At 39.6% G+C, this 12,392-nt stretch overlaps 1 long non-coding RNA gene across 1 annotated transcript in view; it reads left to right on the top strand.

Annotated features, from left to right (window-relative positions):
• The window catches only part of LOC123002157 (uncharacterized), a 289,432-nt gene that overhangs the window by 222,412 nt on the left and 54,628 nt on the right, over positions 1 to 12,392 (top strand). Inside the window, exon 6 of the long non-coding RNA XR_006411740.3 lies at positions 10,637 to 10,766. This is a non-coding gene — a long non-coding RNA (uncharacterized LOC123002157). The remainder of the gene's footprint in view (positions 1 to 10,636; positions 10,767 to 12,392) is intronic.

The following is a 12,392-nucleotide window of genomic DNA, read 5'->3' as shown; positions in this document are numbered from 1 at the left end:
AGCCATCTTTCATAAAAATTGCTATATTATTTAATAATCCCCCACGGAAATGGAGGAAAGGAGACAGCAAAGCACATAAAAGGGAAAACAAGTAGAGAAAGAAGAAAGGGAAGAGGAGTATTAGCTCTTTAGAGGAGGGGCGACAGGAAGGAGAAACCAGCCTCAGCAGGGGATATAAAAATATTCACGACAAATCTTACTTTGGTAGTTTTATGTAGATGCCTGTCTTAGGGTGATTTTATCCTTTATTTGGTGATGAAACACAATGTAAAATGTTTAACACAAAGGAAACAGAGCATTCTAGTTTTTGTCAAATGTAACCAAACTAAAAATCTGTAGCCACCTAGCATTAACAGTGACACTATGACTGAGGTGGTACCCACCATCAGAATGGCGTCCATGGAGCATAACGTTCCTGTTTATTCAGACAAATAATCCATGCCTTGGAAACTGTTTTTCGAATGAGTGTAGCAGGACTGAAAGGTAATTGATAGCTCCAGAGATAGAATCCCTCCATTAGTTCACAGAACAGGTATCTCCTATGTGTTATTCTGCTTACAATATTGTCTCAAGCAGTTGATGCAACAGCGAGCTTAGCAATTTACATTAACTGACAGAAAATACTTTTCTTATTCTGGTTCTTTATATCCAAGAGGGCTTAGAGATATACACATATACATACACATTCTCATTCACGACCTGCCACAGCAGGTGAGGAAACTTGGTGTGTGTGTGTGTGTGTGTGTGTGTGTGTGTGTACAGTGTTTACTAATTGAGCAGGTATAGTGTTTGGTAATTTATCATTTTAAAAGTATGGCAAACGTACTTAAATTCTGATTTCTGATTTTGCTTGAAAAAATTAGAAGATCTGAGAACACAGAGCGAATGTGCACACAGGATAACAGGCAGCCTGTCTCTTCAGGTGAACATCTTCTCTCCCGTTCTCCGTTTACACTAGGAATGGAATAACATCCACTTCTTGACAAGCTGTCCTCACTCACTGCTCCCTATGAAGTCAACATGCCCTATTGAAATAGCAAAGAGAAATAGCACTGAAAATTGTTAAACGTAGCGAGACAGATTTTATTCAGACTGTGGCAGGAGGAGAGAGAGACTCCAGTATAAACTGAGCCAGTGGCAACTAAGGCAGAGGTGACTGAGGTTTTTAAAGGGAGAACAGAGAGGGAGCAAAAAAGGGCCAGAGGGAAGTGAAAACGCTGGAACAAAAAGGGGCTTGTGAGGCTGTGGGGAAAATGGAAAGTCACAGAAGGGGAGCGTGTGGAAAATGGTTAGGCACTGTGAGTTAGGACGAGCTGTGTTTCATGGTTTGTCAGTACTGTTTGTTTTGCAAAGACTCAGCCACCTTTCGCAGTGCTGAAGGGACTTCAGACACCTTTAGGGTCAAGCCTAGTGCAGGCAAAAGCTAGGGTAAAGGTTGGCCAAGTGTTTTAGTACAGTTTTCTGGTGTGATGGTTAGTTTTATGCATCACTTGACTGAGTGAAGGGATGCCCACGTGGCTAGCAAAACATTATTCCTGGGTGTGTCTATAGGGTGTTTCAGGTAGAGACGAGCATTTGAATTGGTGAACCCAGTAAAGCAGATGGCCTTCCCCAGTGTGGGGGAGTATCATCTAATTTGTTAAGGGACCAAATATAACAACAAATGTAACAAAAAGAAGAGCGAATTCACTCTCTCTGCTTGAGCTGGGAACATTCATCTTCTGCCTTCAGACATTGGCACTCCGGGTTCTTGGGCTTTGAGACTCAGATCAGGATTTACACTGTCAGACCTCCGACTCTTGGGCTCTTTGACTCAGACTAGAACTGCAACCACTAGCTTTCCTGTTCTCCAGTGCGCAAACAGCAGGTTGTGGGACTTCTCGACCTCCATGATGGTGTGAGCCCAGTCCTATAACACGTCTCCTCTTATATATATATATCTGTGTATGTCCTCTTGATTCTGTTTCTCTGTAGATCCCTGACTAATACATCTGGCAAGTCCTTTTTGTCACATGGGAGTTCACAGTTCACACCTATAATTCCTGCTCTAAAATTAAGGCACAGAGCAGTTGAGCATCATGGAGGCAAGCAGAGGAGAAGGGAAGCGGAGAAGGGGTGACAAGGATCCATGACCCAGTCTGTAAATCTTCTATGGGAAATTGCTTTTCTCACTGAGTGCCCAAATCCATTGGGGGGTGGGGCAGGCAGGAGTTGCCTGGAGGTGCTGGAAACCATAGGATAAACAAGGCCAGTGGCCCTTGAGTCATACTTTTACTGAATAAGCAGATCGTTTTGAACACAGTTTAATACCTGCTAGTCTGTTTGCTCCATGACAGCACAGGATATGTTTGTCTTGCTCACTGTCACGACTCTAGATTCTCCTGTCATGTTAGGCTCGCATTATTTCTCTTCCTCCTCCTCCTCATTCTTTATTTCTTCTTTTTCTCTTTTTTCTTCTTTGACTGTTACAATAGTATATATCAAAAGATATTCGAGGGGCGCCTGGGTGGCTCAGACAGTTAAGCGTCTGCCTTCAGCTCGGGTTGTGATCCCGCAGTCCCGGGATCAAGTCCCATTGGGCTCCCTGCTCAGCGGGGAGTTTACTTCTCCCTCTCCTTTCTGCAGATGTGCTCTCTCTCTCTTAAATAAATAAATAAAATCTTAAAAAAAAAGACATTCAGGAAATTGGGAGTAAAGGTTTGGTCTATATTTTTGGACTATTAAGAATGTAAATTCTTTCAAGTCCCTATTTTCAGTAATAGATTATATATATACATATACATATATCTATGTGTGTGTGTCTATATATATATATATATGAAGTCTCAGATATATATGTGTTTTTATGTGTGTGTGTATATAGATATGTATGTATATGTGTGTATGTGTGTGTGTGTGTGTGTATGTACATGTAGGATGGGGGAGAGAGAGAGGGAGAGAGAAGTTATCCTGAAGTCAAAATAGTTCAAAAGATTATAATTCTTATGTGTAAATTACCCATTTTGAGATTTCCTGTGTGGGCTCAATCTTTTGGTCTATTTCTTTTCTTTTTGAAAAAGTATTTATGATCTAATTTTAATGTAGCGAAATTCAGTAATTAAAAAGAACAGTGCTGAATGTTGTTAACACACAAAAGTCAAGATGTCAAATAGTCATTTGGGAACATTAAAAGAAATTGGGTTCAGTTTAAATCACTAAGGTGTTTGGTGTAGGCTTTATAATTTATTCAGATTTTTCCGGTCTCCCAAATTTAGCTTGAAAACATGCTGAAAGGGATATAATTTTTCCCCATAACTTTCCGTTCCCATTTGGAATGCAAATGATTCCAGAGCAGCCTCTTACACAATACTGTAATTTCTTCACTTCCGCCTGCTGAAATGCAGAGAATAGGAAACCCTGTCACTGATATTTGTTACCTTTTTCCAGTGTTTGGGATGAAGCAGATTTTGAGAGGACCAGTGCAAAACAGAACCACAGGAATGGCTGTCTGAATTTCCATTTCTCGAGTTTGCTTCCTGATCCCAGAATTGTTATTACTTGTCTTTCTTCTTGATGGAGGGACTGTGTGACTGACAGGCCTGCATCAGATGCATGGCTCATAATTTACAAGCTGTCATTTCTTTTTTTTTTTTCTGAGCAGCACCTTTTGTTAGGGATGATAAAACAAATCCCTCTGAGATTTGATTTTTTTTTTTTTAATTCAAAACCGGGGGAGAGAAGGGTTCCCATAGTTACAGCTATTGTTATCAATTTTTTTAAATGCCAGTCTTGGTACGGTAAAGGCTTTATTCCCTGGGAGGATAGTTGAGAGGTCAGTATCACAGTCTGTCACTGTGCAGCAACCCCAGCCTGTTCTTTATGAAAAATCAGAAAGACTTTTCTTTCCTGCCTGTCGAATTGCTTTAAGAGAGCTCTGCATATTTTTCAGCTCATCCTGGTAGGATAACCTCTTTACGCTTCAACTACCCAGTGCTCAGAGACCTTAAGAAGGAGAGATACTCACTGGTGATAAGAGCCATATTTATTGAGACTATTGGTTTTGATGAAATAGATGAAAAGATCATGATTACTTGAAGGGGTGAATTTACTATGAAGAAGAAAGCTAAAGCACACTGTTATTAGTGATAAACCCTTACTGAACGCCAGATATGAGCCATTTACTATGCTAAGGTTGGAGGACAAGTAAACATAACTCATCTTCTATCCTCAATGAGTTGCAGCTTGGGCTAAGAAGTACAAGAGGAAAACATGTGAATACTAACTCTAAAAAAAGAGTGCATGCAATTAAAAATGTATAGGTAAAGATGAATGGGAATGCAGTTGAGGGGGAATCTAACTCTTCCTGGGGCTTGTGTTGAGAAAATCTGGAGCCAAAAAAAGTAAATAAATGCATTGGGCCTTGGAGGATGTGTAAAAGTTCACCAGACCCACAAGAGACAAAGAGGCTAATGGGGAAGGAGGGATGCTGAAAGCTGAGTACTGGTCCTAACAGCACAGCCTAAAGCACAGGCGAGTGTAGCCTAGCACAGTCATGGAAGAAGCCTGCATTCACCATACCAGGGCATATGAGGAGACATGGTGAGAAGTAAGATTGGTCAGGACACTTTTCCAAGGGGGCATGTCCTAAAGGGCCCTGCAGAGCATAGGCTGATTTTTGACATGGAGAAGAGGCAAGAAGGCTTTCCACAACTGTATCAGAACAAGAGATTTATATCTGTTTAGAAAAAGAAAAACCTCAGGCTGGATTTGAACAAAGGCCTTTCTTAAGACAGCAGGGAAAGAAAAGATCAGAATGTGTCAAATGTTATGATTAAGGAGTATGAGCTTTATCTTGCAGGAAGCAACGCAGGGGTAATTGCAGGCATTAAAACAGAGGGAGGACTCATGCAAAGCTCTCTTGCAGGAAGATTAGTCTGGCAGAGTATGAGGGTTTGGACAGCAAAGTGGGAATAGGCCGGTGGCTCGGATCAAGTCATCAGTTCAAAGCTGAAGTGGTAAGGGCTCTGATGTGGGCCGTGGCAGGAATGATGGGACCAGGGGCCATCCCGAATACCCTGACGGATGCGCTGTGAGTTCCTTCTCTTCACCTCCTCCACTAACCCAAGTAATTCCCTCCAGTTCCATGAGTGCCAGGCCAGGATGGATCTCCAACACAGTCTGCAATCATTCTGCAGATAAGCACCACCCTATTTGCAGTTCCTCTTTCCAGCAAAGATTTCCATCCCCTCTCACGTTCTTGGAGAATGAAATAGAAGAGACCAAGAGAAGCAGCGTGTTCAACCTGTAGTAGTTCCGCAGGAGATGGTGAACATTTTCGTGTTCATGTCCTTCGGCGGTGGGAGTTCTTCCTCCTGTTCCTCTGCTCCATGAGAGAGCTGCTACTCAAGGCATTGAACACAGGCCCTCCTGTCCTGACACTGTGCCCCAGAAAAATGGAGTCCTCCTCCCGCGTGGCCTCAGCTTTCTCTGCTCTGCAGTACTGAGAAGGAGAAAAACACCAGGGGGTGGAGGGGAAAAGCAGGGCTGATATTCTGAGCACCATGGGGGAGAATACTGCTGAATAATTCACTGATAATGCAAACAGGCTCCAACTGGCAAACAATTCCCTTTCATCCAAATGATTTATCTGAAAATTAAAGAGTCTAACTGAAATCAAAATAGCAGTATTAATTTACAGAACTCAGAGTGTGAATTAGAGGAAAACATTTAATATGTATACCAAGAGAGCATTATGGGAATGGAACTAAAATAGTACAATTTAAACTTTTTTTTTTCTTTTTAAATCTATGGGCAACTGTCATTTACATTCAATTCAACCTGGAAGTTAGATTGCAATGATAAATAGATGCTATTAAGGTGTAGATAGTTGGGCTATATTCTGGTCCCCAAGAGCTGCTAATTGAGTTGTTTCTATGATAATGGATAAATGTTGAATGGCTTTGCACAGAAATAAAAAAAAAATAGATTTCCTGCGATCCATTTTATACTCAACCTAAAGTATTAGGCAAAGCCAACTAAAGACATTTAGCATTTATTCAGTCTCTTTAAGTTCCCTTCCTAAAGGTAACATTTTAGCCACTTTTCTGAATGATGATAAATACACGAGGCCAAGATATCCAGAGGATGGAATTATTTTATCAAAGATTTTCCTCACAGAATCACTGCCTTAAAGTTTTCTGTCAAAGGTGAATGGCCAAGGCAGAATTGAATTATGTTACGTAGGCAAGAGAAGGAAGAGAAGATAATGTGTGGAAGATTTGATGCTATCTCTGCTAGGCGTTTCCTTTCCACCACAGTTGGTTTATGTTTTCCAGATCAACCAGAGGGTGTGTGTGAGGGAGAGGGAAAGCTCACACACTTAGGCTGCATGAATAACATGCCCTAAAATTACTTAAGATCTTTTTAATTTGGATAATTAGAATTTCTATGAAATCTAGTTGCCTTCCTGGTTTAGCATAGGGCTGAGAAAAATAAGTAAATATGTTCTATAAAAGGTAACACAAATTTACATGATGTGCGTAGCATCAAAAATAAATTCAAATAAATGGCTTCAAGGTTTCATTTGAGCACGCATATGAAAACTCAGTAGCTTTCCTGAAACCTTTCCCATCCATTTCTGAATGCAAATTGGCTCTGGAATTTTCATGCGAAGCAGGCTCCCAAGTGGTTTTCTTGGCACTTACACAGTTAGCACCTAATGGCATCCAAAAATGAGATAGCAGATGAAAATGAGAACGTACAGTAAAATAGGTTCAAATAATGACCACATAAATGAAAATCACAAAAGCTGAGAATTATCTTGAGATTAAGGGTTGGGGGAAATGCTTGTCTATTTTGTAGAAAAGATTATGATTTTTTTAAACTAAAATCATTTTCCTCTCCTCTTCCCTTCATATCTCTTATCATCAGACTATACCAACAAATTACGTTGCCCTGTTGGGGTTATCTGTTAGACCCTCATGTTATGGCCTTCGTTTATATGCATGCTAAGGTTTGAGTAGCATTGAAAAAGTCTGTTCTGTCTGCTTCCCCCAACTATCTACATAACTCTGACCCCTTTCCTTTACTTCTTTACTCAGATGTCACTTTTACAGTCTTTGAGCAGCAAACCGTCACTCCCACCCACTGACCAGAACACATAAACTGGTCTATTTTTCCACTTGTATTACCTAATATATATATATATTTTTTTACTCATTATTTTGTATTTATTCTCTGATTCCTCTCATACCAACTATAATCTTTATAAGAGATGGTATTTAGAATTGCTTCTTGCACACAGTAGGTACTAAATAAATACTCATTATGTGAACTAGTTTTTCTTAGAAAGAGCTGACCCGAGGAAGTTTTCATAATCTTCGTTCATGATTGACAAAAATGTCAATTCTGGCTGCTAACGATTCTGAGAATTAAGTACAGCATAAGTTAGAGGGGAGAAATGAAAAGTTGAATTTTCTAACTTTCTGAAGTCTCCAATTTTATATATAAAAAAAGGCAAAGTGCATATAGTTCACTATAATTTAAATTTTGAGGGTCCCTACGGACTTCTGTGGTATCAGTTGGAAATCTGTTGTCTTCATTTTGATGGGGACTATTTTATAGGTGTATTTAAAAGCCTGCATAAGAAACCGATAGAAATGAAGGAATACATAGTGTTTTTAATATTGTTCTTATTTAAATCTATGACTTTGAGAGAGACAAGATTTGCAGAGTCACAGTGTGAATGGTGTCCTCATCTAGGAGTTATAGACCATGATTTTGATACACTAGGACAAAGCACTCCTGACTAGATGAAAGTGATTACACCATTTTAAAGTTGTTAATGGCCAAGAAATACTAGCAGTAATATGGTAAGGCATAGGCATATTTTCTCTTTCTCGACACACACACACACACACACACACACACACGTACTCATATAGAGACTTAAGCCCATAGATGAGCAATCAGGATGGTAAAATATAGGAGTAAAAATTGAAAGATAAGATGTGAATTAAAGGATTTTTAACTGTTAAACATTTTCAGGATTATTGAGATGCTACAAGGAGGGTTACTTTCTGTTGTTTCACTCATTCAATAAACGTGTATTGGTTCTGCCCACCGCCAGGCCATGTACTAGGTGATGTAGTTAAAAAAGGCACGAGACAGACACAGCCTCTGCCCACATGAAACCTACGTTCTTGTGGGAAGCAGTAGGAGCAAATGGTTTGAAATAGAGCTAGTGTGTAAAATTATGGGGAAGAATGATTTAGCTTAATTGAGGAATGTGATCTTCAGAGATGAAATATATTTGTTGTAAAGTATTGAGTTCTTGATTGGTAGAAATATTTGAGTAGAAGCTCATCAGTGACTTTAAAGGCATTCTGTGGAAAAGCTTACTATATCAGAAGGAGGACATATTTGACAACTCCTAAGGTACGTTCCAACTCATAAATTCTGCGATTCAGCATTCAGGGGGCTCACTATCTGTGGTAGGAGTATTCAGCTTATTAAGTATGTGATGTAGCAGTAGAAGAAATTTACAATCAAATTAATTGCCTAAGTAGTACGTAGAAACTCTGCCACGCAGTCTCTCTCCCATCATTACCACAGAATTTATAATATAATCTGCAAATTGGCAGGTCTGGTTTTGATTGGCTTTGCAGCAATTTAATCCGCAATCTACATCTCTTCATCACAATTGTTCACACGATTGTAAATGCCCCTACCTTTGTGATTGCTCCCCCCTCAAAAAAAATCATCAACGTTTTCCATTGGCTTCTTAAAAATTTTAGAAGTAAGTGGTTTGTGGCAGTCATCCAGGACTATGGCTTTGGAGTATTTTTTTATAGTACAGATTTTAATTGGAGCCTATTTGATATGATCTCTGATTTACATTGTGCTTGTACATCCACTTAATTGAGGCCCCTGACAGATGACACCCAGCTTTATTTGTGACAATAGCCAGAGGGATCGTCTGCATGATGCAGTTTGATAACTCTTAATAAGTGATAAATGTGGCGTTGAGTTGAGTTTGCATAGCACACCTGCTACAGCAAACCCACACAGCTGTTAACAGGTGTGAACACTTGTTTACCAGCATTACTGGCGTTCGCTCATTGCAGTCAGCCTCCTTGGTTAACTACTGCTGCTAAATGAGTGAAACTTACCTTAATAGCAGTATTGCCGGTGTCTGTGCTTCCCAGCACTGCTTACCGTAGAAGAATCAGCAGGATTGAAAAATGACTTTCTTGCACACTTTCTAGTCCATCTCAATTGACCTTCCCAGGATTGGGAACTTGGTTTCCCTGGGCACATTATCTGTTTACTCTGGGGTGTCTGCCAAAGAAGAGTCTGCCATCCCGGCAGCACATTTACAATGATCAGCCCTTGCTGGAGGGAAGTATTCATGAATTGGAAAACTGCCTGAATTTATCCGGGAAGAAAGTTCAGAGAATGGAAGCAAAGGGGACTCTCTTTCCCTGGAGCATTTTAGAGTGTGTTATGTGTTAGATTCATCTGGCAAGCTTCGAAATCGATAGTCTCTCCTGAGTCTTTTCTTTACAAGTCTCGCACTCCACCTTGGAGGATCAGGGTTCCATGTTGGTTATATGAGTTAAACTTTACCTAAGCTTTTAGGGGAAAATGTACTCAAAGTGCCTTTGATACCAATTCCTGTAACCACGTTATAAACATTGTAGGCATTGAGACGGTTTGACAGGATTTGGGTTTTCTTTGACAACCAACACAGCCAGTACACGCTTTGCTTCTATTGCCGAAGAGGGTTTCCCAGACTTCAATGTGAACTGTCGTGGTTGGAAAGGTATCAGTGAAATGGAATGCTGAAGCTAAATCAGTTTGTCCTCATTCGGAGGATGGTGCACAACCGGTTCAAGTGGAATTGGGTTCGTGAAGTTGTAAGGGATGAAGCGATGAGGAAATAGGGGACAGCGTCCCTAGGAAGGCATAATTGGGGAGCAAAGAGCAGTGCAGAGAACATGTGGCTAAGAACAAGCCCTCTCTGCTTGTGACAGTCTTCTGTACAATACATTCAATCATGTAGGTTTCACTAAGAGCAAAAGAACTCTTCCCCCCCACCAAGCAAAAAATAAAAATAAAAATTTTTATCCATATTATTAAAGATGATTGTTATGAATTAAACCAGGCAATGATTTGGCAAGCCAGAGCTGTCTTCTATTGCAAAAAGCACAAAAAGGTTGAATATATGAGGAGGAAGGCCCTAATAGGGAACCAGGTTTCTTAATCAAATATAATTTTATTATCTTTGGGCCAGTTCTTTCTTAGCAATGTTTACTAATCCTTTATGCAGTGTTATTTTCCAGTGTTACTACAATCACCATAGATGATTAAGAAGATCAAATGTTAGAACTGATTTTTAAAAGAACAGTCATTTGCTTTTGTTCTCCAGCCAAATTTAGCATCCTTTTATGTTCTTTATAATTAGTGTCTTGGCTCAAATTATAGCCTCGCCTCCCTGAATGTGTCAGATGCTGGTGTCACTGTGAAAGAGACAGACAGGCCTCAGCTTGAACAAACTATACTTGGCAATGGCAAGGTTCTAGTAAAGAAGTGACATCGTATGTTGACTCTTAATTGCAAAATACCTTACTGAAGTTATTTCTCCTTTGTCTTTCAGTTAATGTTGGAGTGTATAAACAACGCTCACCTGTTATATCGGCAGCAGATCACCCTTTCTTCTTCTGGAAATGACAGTAGTCTCAGCAAGTGGCTGAGCAATTACCAACACCCCAGCATGGCTATTCCAGGTACTAATTAATCCCTTCTGGAAGGTAAAGGCAGAAAGATCCCATGGGAGTAGGTTGAGATTCTGTTGAGCTGAGCAAGTGAAAATCAGATTGGCTTGAGAAATAGGAACTTTTAAGCCATAGAACATCTGTAGATTGCACATTATGTGTGCTTGTTGTTAATTTGCCAATACACATCTTTCTGACTTTTGCACTGGAATGTTTTTTCCTTCCATAGTATTAAAGGAAGGAAAAATAATGGTAGAATATAACCATAGTTCTCTTGCTTAATCTAAAGTTTAGGGGCCAGAAATAGAGGGTACACCTAAATACATAAAAGAAAAGCCTTTCGTGTTAAAGAAAATAATATATATATATATGTTTCCTCTGGTTTCATAAAAGAAAGGTTGTTTGTTTTAAAGTAAAATGTATAGTTAGATAAGGTCTTTCTACCAAGAGAGTAAGAAGGGAGTGTCACTCTGATACCTTCTCATAAGAATTCTTATCCCTACCACAATGCTTGCCTCTCCTTACTTCTGCTTAAATACCAACCCAATGATCTTTACTGAGTTCCTTTAAAATCTGAGAAAGGTCAAAATTTTAGCAAAATCCTCATTTATTGTCACTTAACGAGGTTTCCCATCCTCCAGGCTTCCTATTTATTATGCTTTTGCTTCCTGGGAACAGACCACTGACCATTCTAGTCGCAGTGACAAACAGTGCAAGGAAACCTCTTCCAGTTTTGGTGTGCATCTGTTCCCCCAGTTCTACATCAGTTTCCAGCTGAGGATTACGGCTCATCTACATCTTATTAAGAATAGAGAAAATGAGTAAATCTCTTAAGCTGAGATGACTGGCCCCTAAAAAAAAGGAAAGTAACTTTATTAAAGAACCCTTTGATTCATGTACTACTTCAACCAAAAAATAATCATAAAGGAATTATGTAAATGTGCCAAAATAGTATCATGCATGCAACATTCAACCAGATCCAATTCACTTCGAAGAGAACATGAGATCAGACTCTGAGGGGAAATAAACATGAGCAAAAACATTTAGAATTAACATATAAGAACTTGAGTGATTCACACAATTTATGACTACACTAAGTAAACCCTATCTTAGCCAACCTCAAATTAGGTCATTCCTTAGGGGAAGACTTAGCTGAATTGTCTGTGTAGGGGGAAATAATTTGCCACCCTAAAATGTGTCTCTGACATGTGACTTATTTCAGGCTGATTATTCTTAAGACACAGAAGGCTCAGGAAGAACCTTTGACCTTCCCTCTAACTGCCCAAAAGAATTTAGATAGAGGATCTGCTCCAGGAAGGGAGCTATCACCATAGAACAGCATGGTATAATCTGAGCTATATGTAATAGGGAGGAGATTAACAAAGTCTATGAAAATTTCTTTCTGTGTCCCATTGTTTCTGGATGGCTCACCAAACGTTTGTTTACCAAACATTTATTCTTTTTCCTTTTCCTGTGAATTGTCTGCCTTCTCCCTTAAGTCCCAGACATTTAACCCCTTCTTTTTAGCTCTGGAAGGCATATGAGTCTCAATTAGTTGACTGACTAGGCCTCATATTTTTTTTTTTATGGAACCCCAATACATACATAATAAAATTTGATTTTCTTCTGTTAATCTGT

The sequence above is a fragment of the Ursus arctos genome, unplaced genomic scaffold (genome assembly GCF_023065955.2).
Source record: "Ursus arctos isolate Adak ecotype North America unplaced genomic scaffold, UrsArc2.0 scaffold_25, whole genome shotgun sequence".
NCBI classification, from domain to species: Eukaryota; Metazoa; Chordata; class Mammalia; order Carnivora; family Ursidae; genus Ursus; species Ursus arctos.
This window is presented reverse-complemented; position numbering and strand designations above follow the sequence as displayed.